The sequence below is a fragment of the Silurus aristotelis genome (assembly GCF_946808225.1).
Source record: "Silurus aristotelis genome assembly, chromosome: 12".
Classification (NCBI taxonomy): Eukaryota; Metazoa; Chordata; class Actinopteri; order Siluriformes; family Siluridae; genus Silurus; species Silurus aristotelis.
Genome location: NC_139585.1, coordinates 7739424 through 7757676, shown reverse-complemented (window position 1 = coordinate 7757676; position 18253 = coordinate 7739424). Strand labels below are relative to the sequence as shown.

The window sequence follows — 18253 nt, the reverse complement described above, 5'->3', positions numbered from 1 at the left end:
GGGGAGGATACGGACGTGACGCATGCCAGTCTCAAACCAACCCGCTCTAAATAGTGCCTGCTCACTACTGATTGGTGGTCAGGAGTGTCAATCACCACCCGCGCCTCATTCATTCGGTCACATAGAAAAGCCTTTGTTGGTGATTACAGCTTCTAGACGCCTCTTGTATGGAGAGACCACTCGTCTGCATTGCTGAGGAGTGATTCTGGCCTATTCTTTCACACAAATGGTCTTTAAATCTTGAAGGTTCCTTGGGCCTTTTTTATGAACTTTGATCTACAGTTCTCTCCATAGATTTTCAATGGGATTTAGGTCAGGTGATTGACTGGGCCGTTCAAGCAACTTGATTTACTTTCTTTGAAACCACTTCTTTGTGTTCTTGGCCTTGTGTTTGGGATCATTGTCTTGCTGAAATGTCCACCCTCTTTTCATTTTCAGCTTTCTGGTAGATGGCAGCAGATTTTTATGCAGAATGTCCCGGTACATTTCTCCATTCATCCTGCCTTCAATAATATGAAGTCTGCCAGTACTCCTTGCTGAAAAGCAGCCTCAAACCATGATGCCTCCACCCCCAAACCTAACTGTTAGTATGGTGTTCTTGGGGTGGTAGGCAGTGCCATTTCTTCTCCAAACATGGTGTGTAGAATGACTGCCAAAAAGTTCAATTTTGCTTTTATCTGACCATACTATAGTCTCCCAATAATCCACAAGCTTCTCCAAATGCTTTTTCGCAAACTTTAACCGAGCCTCAACATGCTTTTTGTTCAGCAATGGAGTCTTGCGTGGTGAGCATGCATGGATGCCATGGTGGTTCAGTGCATTGCTTATAGTTTTCTTTGAAACAACAGTACCTACTGATGCAAGGTCTTCCTGAAGTTCTACCCGAGTGGTTCTTGGATCTTGGCAAACTTTCCTGATTATTCTTTGGACTCCTCGGACAGGGATCTTACGTGGAGCACCTGATCGTGGCCGGTTTATGGTGAACTGATGCTCTTTCCATTTCCGGCCCCCACAGTGCTCACATGAACATTCAGCATTCTGGAAATGCGCCTATAACCATTCCTATCAAAATGCTTTTCAACGATAAGATTACGAAGATCCTGAGAGAGTTCTTTGCTTTTACCCTTCATGAAGTCTTTCCTGTGTGCCTCCTGGGTAATGAGAAGCCTTTATAGGCCACCAATTAGGACTAAAGCAGCTGATATAAATTAGTACTGATAGGTGGCAGGGTTTTTCTCTCAATAATGACAGATTTCAGGTGATCTCCTGGCTTTCTTTGCCATTTTGCACCTTGTTATCTTCATATGTTCAATACTTATTCCCTGTGTCATTACACTTTATTTATTATGACTCAACTTGTATACTTAAATGTTCTGATTTCTTTGTACGAATTCAATATTTAGCTTGATGGCTACATCTTGTAGAAATTTTGTGTCAATAGCCCACTTAGAAATCCCCTTACTGATGTGTGAAATACTTATTTTCCCCGCTGTGTATATATATATATATATATATATATATATATATATATATATATATATATATATATATATATATATATGTGTGTGTGTGTGTGTGTGTGTGTGTGTGTGCGTGCGTGCGTGTGAGATATACACGCACGCACACACACACACACAGTAACAAAATATATTAAAGAAAAACATTCAGCTAGACAAAAATGATCCATTTTATTCACAGTTTAAAATATATTTTCCATCACCCAGTGATTAATATATAATATTATAAATGTAATATATATATATATAATATAATATATATAAATGTTTAAAATATATTTTTATTGGCATTAATAAAAAAAGGAACAAACATTTTAATCACACATAAACATAGTTTTGTACATATAGTAAATAAATCACCTTTTTTCTTACATCCTGTTCTGAGATTTTAAAAGAGAAAAAAAATCTCTAATTTTAGCGGTAATTTTCATCATCACTGTATGTTTCTACATCATGGTTAGCGATACACTGCACTCCTTTCTTTATTTTCCTATAGGTGCATACTACAACAGTGACTGTGATAAGAGAAAGAGCAAGAAGAAACATAACAACCGCAACTGTGACTTGATCTGTAAGAGAAACAGAAGTCATCACGTTTTGTAAACCTACATCACAATCCCTAATAGCAAATCAAATTGGGTAATGACAGCAAAATATAAAGATGTAAGACGATCCCGCATTTAACAGAAGTCATCATGTTTTTGTAGGTTTTGTAAAACCTACATTACAATCCTTAATAGCAAATCAAACACATTTACAATCATCTGTAAGGAGAAGTGTGGAAATTAATAATAGTAATAGTAGTAAATGCACTAGATCGAAAACAGAATAAACATGAAGGGGATATATTTATGTAAAACCTGCACATACAATTAGCATTTGTCATTTAAAAATATATAATTTGACCACAGATAAGAACTAAAAGTAAACATAAAGCTAATTCTAGAACTTAAAGATAGCAAAATTACTCACTTCTGGATGATTTTATCTCTCCTGAATCAAAATAAAAAAACATTAACTCAAATTTAGTAAATATTGGTCAATATTTGTCTTGTTAAATATCAAATTTCACTATTATACCAACTATAAACATGTAGAACAAAGACAAAGTCACAGTAAAGTAATACACTATAACTTTTTTCTGAATTATTGACTCCTGTGGGAAGAATGAATGATATGAAGTTTCACTGCATTTATCATATGTTTACAATGACAATTACAGAATTTGACAGATGACCTTATTCAGGGGGACTTCACATTTATAACCAAATACAAAGATGTAAGACGATCACGCATTTTACTTTTATTAAACAAAGTCTAGATGTGTAAAGTTACTATACTGTAGAATTATTGACAAAGACTTAATGCTGTAATAAAGGGAAAATGTGCTGCCACAAATCAAAAATGAAGTGAATATTGGTCAAAATGTGTCTTGTTAAATAGCTAATTTCACTATTATAACCAGCTATAAACATGTAGGATGATCACCTATTAAACAAAATCAAAATAAAGGAATATACCTGGTTGTGAATTCTTGTCTTCTGTGAAAAGAATAAATATAGTATTTCACTGCACTTATTATATGTTTACATTGACATTTACAGAATGTGACAGATGCCATTATCCCTATCACTATTATAACCAAATATAAAGATGTAAGACGATTACACATTGTACTTTTAATTAATACACTACACTTAATTGGTGAATGCTGTAAAAAAAAAAAAAAAAAAAAGATGTGGAATTTAGCAGCACGTATCACATGTTTACATTCACAGCATTTGGCAGATGCCCTCATTCAGGGTGATTTACAATGATTTCATTTATAAAACTGAGTAACTGAGGATTAAGAGCCTTGCTTAAGGGACCAGCAATGTGGTTCAGAAATGTTAACATGTGACCCATGTTAATATATGGCCTTGGTAGATACTTGAATGTGTAACACTGCAGGTTAGATTTAACGATTCCCCAACAGTCCCTTTTTGGTCCGGGCAGGTTATGTTGATATCTGTAAAAAACAACAAAAAGTGTGAGTTAATAAAGCCTGATAGATTACAAACACACACTCTTGTAACAGACAATTTGTCTAGTGGTGCTTTATCAGGGCAAAAGTATTTGACTGACTTGGTTCTCCATAGACGGTGATCAGCAGGACTGACATCAGCACACAGTAAAGAAGATATATTTGATCCATGGCATCTTTCCTTTTGGAACAACACATGATTATTACACATCACTATACTGGTATAGAAAAAATGTGATTCATTCAAAACACATATTCATGTTTTATATTACATTTTAATATATTAATTGCAGAGTAAAAACAGAATTCTAATGATGTCTGTAATGTGTTTATTATATATTTATTCTGAGTTATTGAATTCAGTTCTATAACATTTGTGGCATTTGGCAGATACCCCTATCCAAAGCGACTTGCAATTATCTCTTTAAAACAACTGTGCAGGTGTGGGTTAAGGACCTCGCTCAAGGGAGCCACAGTGGAAAATTAGTTGTGGTGGGATTTAAACTTGTGACTTGTGAATAGCTGTAGTGTGGTAGTGTGTTAAAACCGAAGGTATTAATTGGATTTGGCTTCTGTAGCTTTCTTGAAATGGTTTAAATATGTTAGGTTGTACAGCAATAGTTCTGAAAGCAAAATATTACTGTTTTTCTAAAAGCAGCCTGAACAAATGAACAGTAGCCGACCCTGCCAGTGCTTTAATGAACATTAATGAGAATTCCGATGAGATGTTTCCTTTCTCTTGATTATCTGATAAAACTTTCTCCCTTTTTATTCCACTGATGTTTCAGTGATATAAACAAAGGCATTAGGTCTGCTGTTACACAATCATTTAAAGTCTGTAAAATGATCAGAATGTGCCCATATGAACCCAAGACTTTAAAATATTCTAGAGACTGTGTCTGTTTCTCGTTTCTCTCTTCATAAGTTTGCCAAACAAAAATCATTCCAAGTATTGCATGGGGTACTCAGTTCCTGTTAATAAACCTGGTACGGTTCTCAGTCATTGCATTTGAAATGGTTTTTGGGTTTCCAATGGCTGATATCTGGAGAGATTTCAAAACACAGCTGTTCTGATTGTGAAAAGGGTTTCTAAATATTTGGCTGGCGAAATAAAGAAAATGCAAATGTAGTGAAAGTAATACCTTCGGAATCACAGAAAGTTGGGTACATTTAATTTGATCTTCTAACTGACCCAACTACAAAATAAACCAAATACTGATGAAATCAGCTCCACTGTGTTACTTATTTGTAGTTACCCATCATTATCCAACTCCATGCTTCAGTAAGTTGTAGTTACTGTACACACTATGGTCCCTCTCACAATACTACTACCATTTATTGCTATGTAATATGTCCCCACTGCATTCAAGCAAACAAGTGTTATTCCAATCCTGGAGAAATCAACTCTGAATACCTCAGATATAAAACAGTAATTAAAAAGTATTACTCTTTTCTTTTTAGGATCCTGTGCTGACATGACATGTTTCCTTAAGTTTCACAGAACAACCTCCAATATTTTTACACTCCTACTTTAAAGTGGACCATCTTACAGAAACATGAGATTGCAAATACTAACTAGTTTATAGCGAATATATATATTATATATATTTGCAGTCTCATGAGAGATGGTTTGTTTACAAGATGGTTTGTTTACTACCCGGGGAGTTTGTTTATATGTTGTTTTATTTATATTCGACTTTTACTTTCACTAAACATTCAGCCTTCTGCAACTAATCCAGAATTCAGCTGCACCTGTTTAGATCCTTCTGAAGTTCTCAATACAAATATTTGATGGTCGACAAAGCAAAAAAACAGACCAGTACCCACTTTTGTTTGTGAACTTCTCATCCTGCACTGCATCAATGCTCACTGGTGCCATCATCTTTCAGGGTAAAATGAATGCAATGCAGTGCAATATGTTATCTGTCTGACTATATGGTAATATATTGCATCTACTAAAAAGCATTATATTATTTCTGCTGATAGAGACTTTGTTGCACTTTTGTAAACTCTCTGTCTAGTGGCATCTGCCAAATGCTATGAATATAAATGTTAATGATCTGTGACCACACATTATTTCTAAATAAGCAGTGCACCCATGTGGCTACTCCACTTAAATGCTTCATGTAGAAAAAGCAGACCAGCCGGCTGCAAACTCATTACTTACAGATCCTGAGTGTTGAGACTTCACGGCAATGTTTATTCCTTCTTGCCTCTGCTCATTTCCTCTGCTCTCCAAAGGTTCACATTAAAGCAAATTGCTCTGGTGACATTTCCATCAAACTCTCACGAAACTGTTTTTTTCATATATGTTGCCTAACAAGGAAAATCACTGGGAAAATTTTTTACAAATGCTAAGGAACGTTTAAGCAATGCACACACAAATCCAATCAACATTTATAGCGCTCAGAAAGAGCTCCAGTTACACCTCACCCTCAGAGGAATTAGGTTTACTCCACCTCCCTCCCACCCACTGACACACCCACACATAAATATATAGTATACATAATATACGGTTTACTTGAAATAACTTGCTGATACAAACAATATTTACAATATTAAATATGTTTTGGAACACTTTAGGAAACACCTAAATAATATACTGCATAAAATCATACTTCATAACTGCATTTTAATGTTTTAATATTTCTTGGTCCAGTCCTGTGTTAAAAGAACCTCTGGTTTCCCCTGGCATGATGTCTAGGAAATTCCCAGAGCACAACCATTTCGATCACACTGTGTCTACAAGCTTAAATGCAAACTTTTGAATAATAAAAATATTATATTAAAATATATATTTAAAATATTATATTTTGAATAATAATAATAAAAAAAAATTAAAGGTCAGATAATTGTTGCAGTTCATACTGTACAATAACAATTTGGTAAAAAAAAAAAAAAAAAAAAAAAAAAAAAAATATATATATATATATATATATATATATATATATATATATATATATATATATATATATATATACAGTGAGGACAATAAGTATTTGAACACCCTGCTATTTTGCAAGTTCTCCCACTTAGAAATCATGGAGGAGGTCTGAAATTGTCATCGTAGGTGCATGTCCACTGTGAGAGACATAATCTAAAAAAAAAATCCAGAAATCACAATGTATGATTTTTAAACTATTTATTTGTATGATACAGCTGCAAATAAGTATTTGAACACCTGTCTATCTGCTAGAATTCTGACCCTCAAAGACCTGTTAGTCTGCCTTTAAAATGTCCACCTCCACTACATTTAGTATCCTAAATTAGATGCACCTGTTTGAGGTCGTTAGCTGCATAAAGACACCTGTCCACCCCATACAATCAGTAAGAATTCAACTACTAACATGGCCAAGACCAAAGAGCTGTCCAAAGACACTAGAGACAAAATTGTACACCTCCACAAGGCTGGAAAGGGCTACGGGGAAATTGCCAAGCAGCTTGGTGAAAAAAGGTCCACTGTTGGAGCAATCATTAGAAAATGGAAGAAGCTAAACATGACTGTCAATCTCCCTCGGTCTGGGGCTCCATGCAAGATCTTACCTCGTGGGGTCTCAATGATCCTAAGGAAGGTGAGAAATCAGCCCAGAACTACATGGGAGGAGCAGGTCAATGACCTGAAAAGAGCTGGGACCACCGTTTCCAAGGTTACTGTTGGTAATACATTAAGACGTCATGGTTTGAAATCATGCATGGCACGGAAGGTTTCCCTGCTTAAACCAGCACATGTCCAAGCACGTCTTAAGTTTGCCAATGACCATTTGGATGATCCAGAGGAGTCATGGGAGAAAGTCATGTGGTCAGATGAGACCAAAATAGAACTTTTGGGTCATAATTCCACTAAACCTGTTTGGAGGAAGAAGAATGATTAGTACCATCCCAAGAACACCATCCCTACTGTGAAGCATGGGGGTGGTAGCATCATGCTTTGGGGGGTGTTTTTCTGCACATGGGACAGGGCGACTGCACTGTATTAAGGAGAGGATGAACGGGGCCATGTATTGCGAGATTTTGGGGAACAACCTCCTTCGCTCAGTTAGAGCATTGAAGATGGATCGAGGCTGGGTCTTCCAACATGACAATGACATGAAGCACACAGCCAGGATAACCAAGGAGTGGCTCTGTAAGAAGCATATCAAGGTTCTGCTGTGGCCTAGCCAGTCTCCAGACCTAAACCCAATAGAGAATCTTTGAAGGGAGCTCAAACTCCGTGTTTCTCAGCGACAGGCCAGAAACCTGACTGATCTAGAGAAGATCTGTGTGGAGGAGTGGGCCAAAATCCCTCCTGCAGTGTGTGCAAACCTGGTGAAAAACTACAGGAAACGTTTGACCTCTGTAATTGCAAACAAAGGCTCCTGTACCAAATATTAACATTGACTTTCTCAGGTGTTCAAATACTTATTTGCAGCTGTATCATAAAAATAAATAGTTAAAAAATCATACATTGTGATTTCTGGATTTTTTTTTTTAGATTATGTCTCTCACAGTGGACATGCACCTACGATGACAATGTCAGACCCCTCCATGATTTCTAAGTGAGAGAACTTGCAAAATAGCCAGGTGTTCAAATACTTATTTTCCTCACTGTATATATATATATATATATACAGTGAGGAAAATAAGTATTTGAACACCCTGCTATTTTGCAAGTTCTCCACTTTATGTCCACTGTGAGAGACATAATCTAAAAAAAAAAAAATCCAGAAATCACAATGTATGATTTATTAACTATTTATTTGTATGATACAGCTGCAAATAAGTATTTGAACACCTGAGAAAGTCAATGTTAATATTTGGTACAGTAGCCTTTGTTTGCAAATACAGAGGTCAAACGTTTCCTGTAGTTTTTCACCAGGTTTGCACACACTGCGAACTGATTCTCTATTGGGTTTAGGTCTGGAGACTGGCTAGACCACGCCAGAACCTTAATATGCTTCTTACAGAGCCACTCCTTGGTTATCCTGGCTGTGTGCTTCGGGTCATTGTCATGTTGGAAGACCCAGCCTTGACCCATCTCCAATGCTCTAACTGAGGGAAGGAGGTTGTTCCCCCAAATCTCGCAATACATGGCCCCGGTCATCCTCTCCTTAATACAGTGCAGTCGCCCTGTCCCATGTGCAGAAAAACACCCCCAAAGCATGATGCTACCACCCCCATGCTTCACAGTAGGGATGGTGTTCTTGGGATGGTACTCATCATTCTTCTTCCTCCAAACAGGTTTAGTGGAATTATGACCCAAAAGTTCTATTTTGGTCTCATCTGACCACATGACTTTCTCCCATGACTCCTCTGGATCATCCAAATGGTCATTGGCAAACTTAAGACGTGCCTGGACATGTGCTGGTTTAAGCAGGGGGAACCTTCCATGCCATGCATGATTTCAAACCATGACGTCTTAGTGTATTACCAACAGTAACCTTGGAAATGGTGGTCCCAGCTCTTTACAGGTCATTGACCAGCTCCTCCCGTGTAGTTCTGGGCTGATTTCTCACCTTCCTTAGGGTCATTAAGACCCCACGAGGTGAGATCTTGCATGGAGCCCCAGTCCGAGGGAGATTGACAGTCATGTTTAGCTTCTTCCATTTTCTAATGATTGCTCCAACAGTGGACCTTTTTTCACCAAGCTGCTTGGCAATTTCCCCGTAGCCCTTTCCAGCCTTGTGAAGGTGTACAATTTTGTCTCTAGTGTCTTTGGACAGCTCTTTGGTCTTGGCCATGTTAGTAGTTGGATTCTTACTGATTGTATGGGGTGGACAGGTGTCTTTATGCAGCTAACGACCTCGAACAGGTGCATCTAATTTAGGATAATAAATGTAGTGGAGGTGGACATTTTAAAGGCAGACTAACAGATCATTGAGGGTCAGAATTCTAGCTGATAGACAGGTGTTCAAATACTTATTTGCAGCTGTATCATACAAATAACTAGTTTAAAAATCATATATTGTGATTTCTGTTTTTTTTTTTTTTAGATTATGTCTCTCACAGTGGACATGCACCTACGATGACAATTTCAGACCTCCTCCATGATTTCTAAGTGGGAGAACTTGCAAAATAGCAGGGTGTTCAAATACTTATTTTCCTCACTGTATATATATATATTCTGGTTGTAAAAAAAAGTTAATCAGATTAAAGCAAGGTATTTTATTTTCATGTTTTACTGACATTTTATAGGAAGCCTACACTGAACATTTGAACATGTATATCGGTTGAACAAAGAAACTGCCTAGCTAAGAGAGAAAAAGAACCACACTGCTCCCTATAGCTACAGCTGAAACTGTACAGCTGTTTTTTTTTTTATATATATATATATATATATATATAAACACCTAAATGACAACATAAATATTATAATTGTTACATCTTTAACGTGGTCTTTTAACAAAATTCTAAAATAAAAAAGATTATAATTTGGAAAATGTGAAATAAAAAAAACCCTGATTGCATAACTCTGCACACATTTCAATAATCTGGGAATCAACCAGTCACATTCAAATGAGGCATGTAGGTAAATAGAATTCACCTGCCATCTATATTAAAGTGATTCTGATTAAAACTATATAAAAGTCAGCTGTTGCTGTGTATTTGTTTCAATGTTTAGGGTTTCATTCTACTAAAAGCCATTGGCCTCAAAGAATTGTCTAAGAAACTTAACTGTTGAAATATACCAATCAGGAAAGGTATATAAATGAATATCAAAGGCACTGAACGTACTATGGAACACTGTCAAAACGATCATCAAAGGAGAAAATGTGGCACCACAGAGACATTGATCAGGACGACCCTCCAAAGTTGATGAGAGGATGAAGTGAAAACATATCAGGGAAGATACCAAGAAACCAAAAGCAAAACTGAAGAAACTACAAGAATTTCTGCAGGTACTGGTCATTCCATTCATGTGACTACTATTTTCTGTATTCTGCACAAGTCATTAAGCTTTAGGACTGCTTCTCTTTAGCTTGTCAGGGGCACTTGTCAAGATAGATGGAAAAACGAGTAGCTCTAAATATCAAGATATTTTGACACGAAGCCTCTGTCAAAAAGTTGAAAATGAAGAGAAATTTCATATTTTACTAAGACAATGACTTTTTCATCAAAATAAACAAAGACGTGGCTTCAGAAAATGATAATCTAAGTCATGGAATGGCCCAGTCAGAGCCTAGACCCCAATCCCATCGAAAACCTTCGTATGGAATCTAAAAAGAGCCATCACAGAACATCCCTATGCAAAAGAAAAGTGAGATCAAATTCTAAAGTCTAATAAACTAATAGGATCTTAATCACAATGACATTTATGTTTTTGTTATTTCTGCAGTTTCATAAGGGTGTGTAGACTTTTTTATATTCACAGTATGCCCCAACCTGATTAAAAGTCTAAACCTAGTCTTTAAACCTAGTATAAAGTTTTATTAATTCATCTCAATACATATTAATAAGTGAGAATGATTTAATAATTGTATTTATAGTAAAGTCTCCTGCCATTGCCCGGGTAAAATTGGAATGTCCTAAAGTATAAAAATAACACAATATAGATCTCTCTTTATTTATTATATACAGTGGGTACGGAAAGTATTCAGACCCCCTTACATTTTTCACTCTTTGTTATATTGCAGCCATTTGCTAAAATCATTTAAGTTCATTCTTCTTCCTCATGAATGTACACACAGCTCCCCATATTGACAGAAAAACACAGAATTGTTGACATTGTTGCAGATTTATTAAAAAAGAAAAACTTAAATATCACATGGTCCTAAGTATTCAGACCCTTTGCTGTGACACTAATATATTTAACTCAGGTGCTTTCCATTTCTTCTGATCATCCTTGAGATGGTTCTACACCTTCATTTGAGTCCAGCTGTGTTTGATTATACTGATTGGACTTGATTAGGAAAGCCACACACCTGTCTATATAAGACCTTCCAGATCACAATGCATGTCAGAGCAAATGAGAATCATGAGGTCAAAGGAACTGCCTGAAGAGCTCAGAGACAGAATTGTGGCAAGGCACAGATCTGGCCAAGGTTACAAAAAGATTTCTGCTGCACTTAAGGTTCCTAAGAGCACAGTGGCCTCCATAATCCTCAAATGGAAGACGTTTGGGACGACCAGAACTCTTCCTAGAGCTGGCCGTCCGTCCAAACTGAGCTATCGGGGGAGAAGAGCCTTGGTGAGAGAGGTAAAGAAGAACCCAAAGATCACTGTGGCTGAGCTCCAGAGATGCAGTCAGGAGATGGGAGAAAGTTGTAGAAAGTCAACCATCACTGCAGCCCTCCACCAGTCGGGGCTTTATGGCAGAGTGGCCCGACGGAGGCCTCTCCTCAGTGTAAGACACATGAAAGCCCGCATGGAGTTTGCTAAAAAAACACCTGAAGGACTCCAAGATGGTGAGAAATAAGATTCTCTGGTCTGATGAGACCAAAATAGAACTTTTTGGCCTTAATTCTAAGCGGTATGTGTGGAGGAAACCAGGCACTGCTCATCACCGGTAAAATACAGTCCCAACAGTGAAGCATGGTGGTGGCAGCATCATGCTGTGCAGGTGTTTTTCAGCTACAGGGACAAGACGACTGGTTGCAATCGAGGGAAAGATGAATGCGGCCAAGTACAGGGATATCCTGGACAAAAACCTTCTCCAGAGTGCTCTGGACCTCAGACTGGGCCAAAGGTTTACCTTCCAACAAGACAATGATCCTAAGCACACAGCTAAAATAACGAAGGAGTGGCTTCACAACAACTCCGTGACTGTTCTTGAATGGACCAGCCAGAGCCCTGACTTAAACCCAATTGAGCATCTCTGGAGAGACCTAAAAATGGCTGTCCACCAACGTTTACCATCCAACCTGACAGAACTGGAGAGGATCTGGAGGAATGGCAGAGGATCCCCAAATCCAGGTGTGAAAGACTTGTTGCATCTTTCCCAAAAAGACTCCTGGCTGTATTAGTGTAACAATGTCAACAATTCTGTGTTTTTCTGTCAGTATGGGGTGGTATGTGTACATTCATGAGGAAGAAGAATGAACCTAAATGATTTTAGCAAATGGCTGCAATATAACAAAGAGTGAAAAATTTAAGGGGGTCTGAATACTTTCCGTACCCACTGTATGTGTATATATATATCCGATCGGCAACCGAGCGCCTTAACCGCTGGAGCCACCACTCTCCCTATATATATATATATATATATATATATATATATATATATATATATATATATATATATATATATATATATATATATATATATATATATATATATATATATATATATATATAGAGATAGAGATAGAGATAGAGAGAGAGGTGGCTCCAGCGGTTAGGGCGCTGGGTTGGCGATCGGAAGGTCTGGGGTTCAAGCCCCGGTATCGGCAAGCTGCCACCCTTGGGCCCTTGAGCAAGACCCTTAACCCTCTATGTTCCGGGGGTCCCTTACGAGCGAAATATCAAGGTCCGTGAAATCGGCGTGACGTGGGGCCGCCTTCCCATGGGCTCACCACCTGCAGGAGGGACCGTAAGGGACGGTGCTGTGAGGATTGGGCAGCAGTCGAAGGCGGGGGCCTGCTTACACTGCTGCCCCCGCGACCCGAATTACAGATAAGCGGGAGTGAATGAATGTATATATATATATATATATATATATATATATAATAAAGAGAGCTCTATATTGTGTTATTTTATAACTTAGAGTTATCTTTACACACATATATATATATATATATATATATATATATATATATATATATATATATATATATATATGTGTGTGTGTGTGTGTAAAAATAACTCTCAACATTTTATTACAAAGGCAATTGATGATATATCTTAATTAGATTTATTCTATGTACTCAGTGGTTATCAAAGTTTTTAATCACATTTCATTTGTGTATTTCAGGTAACCTGTTAATGAATAAGGTACTGTTAATGAACCCCGTACAAAATGGCTACCCCTTATAGAGGTGTATCAAATGAGGCAACAAAAAAAACAAAAAACGTAAATATATACGTCTCATTTTGTAATATTTTCCACATATCTGTCTTTTCATTTGCCTTTGTAATTTTTTTTTTTTTTTATTGTAAAGAGACTTTATAGACAACCTGTAAATATTATGGTAAATTGTATATTTTTAACAAAATTTATTGTTCATATGATTGAATATTAAAGAAGTAAAGGTTACTAGAAAATATACTTTTAGACATTCTAATCGGATGGTCAACTAAGCACGAGGAACGTTTGGTAGAAATTGTGTGCATTAACATTATTTTGTGTTGCCCATTTTCTGAAAAAGTAGTGTATTAATGTAATGTGTTTATAAGAGTTAATAGTGACAAAACAAGTGTTAACTGTATAGTGTTTTATATCACGTGTTCTATTCTGGTGTTAATTTCCTGATCAAAATAGCAGACCGAATTGTTTCCAGATGAGGGTGGGAATTTCTGTGTTGGTAGAATGCCCTGAGTATAAATGTCTATGTAGTACTTGACTATTTTGCTTATTATTGCATCACTGAATATGATCAGTGTGTCTTTGTTTAAATAAGAAGAGTGAATTAGAGCATGTGCTTTTGAATTGCTGATATATAAAATGTAGGGGGGTTTAACAAATGCACAAATTTGAGTATGTCTTACCTTTTAGTTATAGATCATTAATGGCCAAAAAGAATTGTTGTACATTGTTGTACTGTAAATAACAGACAAATTCATTCTGTTGGACAGGATTTTCAGAGAAAATGCTGTTAAATGTGAGTATTAAGGAAATACATTCACATATGATGAACTGATGGAAGAAAAAGCAAAATTCTGTTAAATTCTGTCTAATTTATTATCAGTTTATTAGTTAATAGACATTTATATCTATATATAAAACACATCATGCAAAACAAAGTTGAAAACAAATAGACCTTGGTGTACATTAAATCAGCTTATTTTATGTACTACATCAAATTTTCCAATTTATTATTTGGTGGTTTGCTACAGTACAGTAGCAAACCACCACTGTATTTCATACAGCTCTTGTATAAAATACATTGACAATACTGGAAAAGATTATAACTAGAATAATGATCTAACACAGTCAGATCATTTTATTCTATTCATAGTTTGTGATTAACCATGGATTAGTATGCCATGCAATATATTTAATATCTCAAAATAGTTGATATATTTAATGTATAATAATATAACAATTAATAAAAATGTATTTAAAAAAAGGGGAAAAAAGCACTTATGACAGACAGGGTTGCGCACAAGTTTTTTTCCCCTCATATTTACATTTGGAAAGGATTTTAAAAAGATTTCAAATTTCAATGTAATTGTCATTATTGTTGGTTTCTACATCACAGGTAGTGCTACAATGCAATGTTTTTTCTCTTTCTATAGGTGCTTATTGCAATAAATCAATTCAGTTTTATTTGTATAGTGCTTTTAACGACAGATATGTTCCCAAAGCAGCTTTGCATAGACACATAGGTTAGTAAATAGGCATACTAAAATAGTGATGGTGATAAGAGAAAAACCGAGAAGAGACACAACAATTGCAGCTGTGACTTTAGCTGGTAGACCTGTGAAAGAAACAGAAGTCATCATGATTTCTAAAACCCCAAGACCCATAATAGCAAATAAAACAGATTCACAGTCATCTATAAGGAGAAGTGTAGAGATTAATAATGACAGCAACAGAGCATAATCCAAGAATAACAATCCGAACCTGCCCATACATTTATTTACATTATATGCATTTATTTCCAAACATGCTACCATTATGTGTAAAAAAAAAAAAAGAGAGAGATGGATTACTGCAAGTTAGATTTAACGATTTCTAAACAATCCTTGTTTTAGTCTGGACAGATTATATTGAAATTAAGGGCCTTTGTTAAGGTGCCAACAAGGTGGTGCAGGGTATTAAACACATGACCTTCTGATCCAAAGTCCCATGCCTTACCCACTGAGCTACCATCTCTCTACATTTGTGCAATTTACTAAAGATTTTATCCATGATTCTTAAAAAAAATGAAGGAATGTAAAGCAAAGGAACACAGTACCTGTTTCAGGTGGTTTATGCTCTGATGGTCCAAAAAGAATAATTAATTAATTAATTAATTAATTAATTAATGTTAAATGTAATACTTAATGAATAATAATAATATTAATAATTATAAGAATAATAAACAACTAATAATCATAATAAACTTACAAATAAACATATGAAACAAAAAAGGGAAAGTACCTATAGTCACTGTGAAATTGGCGATGTTATATCCACTACTCAGTTGTATCCAAAACGTGTAATTCCCGCTATCATTTACTATTGCATTTGCAATCGTGTAATAAAATGTGTGATTGGCATTCACAGGCATTTTATTTTGAAGCATGGTACCGTTATGTTTAAATATATGGCCTAGGTAGATACTTGAATGTGTAACATTGCAGGTTAGATTTAACAATTTCCCAACAGTCCCTTTTTGGTCCGGGCAGGTTATGTTGATATCTGTAAACAACAAAAAATGTGAGTTTATATACCCTGATAGATTACAAACACACACACTCTTGTAACACACTCATTGTCTAGTGGTGCTTTATCAGGGCAAAAGTATTTGACTGACTTGGTTGTCCATAGACGGTGATCAGCAGGACTGACATCAGCACACAGTGAAGAAGATATATTTGATCCATGGCATCTTTTCTTTTGTAGAAACTCATAATCACCACTTATCACTAAAACAAATATGATTTATTAACAACACATATTTGTGTTTCTATTGTTATCCAAGGCTGCTATGGTATAACTTGTCAAAAAACAGAAATGTGTATAAACTATATAAACATATATAATATTCACAGTTAGGCCCAGAAATATTTGGACAGTAACAAGTTTTGTTATTTTAGCTGTTTACCAAAACATATTCAAAATAAAGTTATATTTTATTATTAGCATTAATATGGGCTTAAAGTGCAGACTCTCTGCTGTAATTCTCAGGTATTCACATCAAAATTTAAAGAAGAGTTTAGGAATAACAGTTCCTTAATATGTAGCTGCCTCTTGGACAATTGCCTCTAAAGCTATTTCATGGGCTGCATGGGCTGTTCCCTCATTAATCCATCATCAATTGAGCAGATAAAAGGTCTGGAATTGATTTTAGGTGTGGCATTTCTGTCTGGAAGCTGTTTCTGTGAATCCCAAAATGTGGTCAAAAGAGCTCTCAATGGAAGTAATCCATCAGAGAGATGGCAGAAATTAAAAATATCAGTGCATTTTCAATCATATCTCACATTCAAACACTTATAAATCATGTTCCTTTATAGGTTTGATCAATCTTTTAAATAATTCTCATTTACAGTGTCTCTGTCTATTACTCTATTAAATTTTAATTCATTTTACTGTGGAGTTTTTAAGAAAAGTAAAGGCAAAATCACTCCAAGCATCACTGCATTTTTAATCATGTTCGACTTTCAAACACTCAAAACATTTTCCTTTATAAGTTTGCTCAATCTTTCAAATAATTCTCATTTACAAGTGGCCGTGTCTATTATATACTTAAATTCCAAGTCATTTTACTGCTCATTTTTTAAGAAAACTAAAGGAAAATCACTTTAAGCATCACTGCATTTTTAATCATGTTTCATATTCAAACACTCATAAAACATGTTTCTTTATAGGTTTGCTCATTCTTTCAAATAATTCTTATTTACAGTGTCTCTGTCTCGGTCTCTGTATATAGAGTGAATGTGGAACATGATTGAAAATGCACTGATGTTTGTAGTGATTGTGCTTTGACTTTTTTCAAAAACTGTAAAGTAAAATGACTTGAAATTTAAGAATATAATATACAGGGACACTGTAAATAAGATTTATTTGAAAGATTGAGCAAACCTCAAAAAAATGTTTTATGAGTATTTGAATATGGTGATTCAAATGCACTGATTTTTATGTTTCTTAAACAATGTTCAGTAGAACGACCCGAAAATTAATTCAGTGATAGGGTCACTCTGAGTAAGGATCAATTGAATGAATTAGCAAACATTTAAAGGAAGGTAAAATAAAGGTAATATGTATATATATATATATATATATATATATATACACACCACATTGTATTGCTATTTTATGTCTTTTTTTTTTAAGTGCGGCTGGCTTAACCATGTATTTTCAAGATGTGGCTGGCTTAACCGCAGTGTGGAGATGGGACAGTTATAAGCTCCTGCAATGTTGGTGTAAACTTGATCCAGTATACTATTGTCTATGGTTGGAAAATGTATATATTTTTATATAGTTTGGTTATCTCTCTGAGCATGCACTCAGCTATTCATAGTTTATGCAGTTCTTCTAGGGCTAGCTTAGCCTGTGGTGGAATGTAAACAGCTGTGTAAAAAGGTCTACATTTTAGAGCCAAATGTTCAATGTCAAGGGTGTAATGTGTTCCAATAATGTCTGCAGATGTACACCAGGCACTTTTAACATACTGTATATATACACACTCCTTCAGCTTTGTTCTTACCGGAGTCGGCAGTTCTATATGCTCAGTAAACTATCCAGCCATGTGTGGCCAGCACACCTCCTCTCTTACCCCGACTGAGATTCGGACTGGCTTATGTGAATCCGTGAGCAGGTATCATTAGCCGAACACAAGGCTCTAAACGACTCCAGGTCCATAATGAATTATTAATTGAAAAGATGGAATGCTTAGAATAATCTATTAAAATCAAAGAAGTACAATCAATAAGT

The 18253-nt window shown here is 35.7% G+C and overlaps 2 long non-coding RNA genes across 2 annotated transcripts; both read right to left on the bottom strand.

Annotated features, from left to right (window-relative positions):
- Positions 1-3032: 3032 nt before the first annotated feature.
- LOC310734534 lies at positions 3033-16267 on the bottom strand. The gene is made up of 3 exons (XR_014536056.1): positions 16134-16267; positions 15758-16018; positions 3033-3058 (listed from the first exon to the last, which is right to left on the bottom strand). It is a non-coding gene; the product is annotated as an uncharacterized lncRNA (long non-coding RNA).
- LOC310734532 lies at positions 3422-5962 on the bottom strand. The gene is made up of 3 exons (XR_014536052.1): positions 5708-5962; positions 3642-3721; positions 3422-3525 (listed from the first exon to the last, which is right to left on the bottom strand). It is a non-coding gene; the product is annotated as an uncharacterized lncRNA (long non-coding RNA).
- Positions 16268-18253: the final 1986 nt, after the last annotated feature.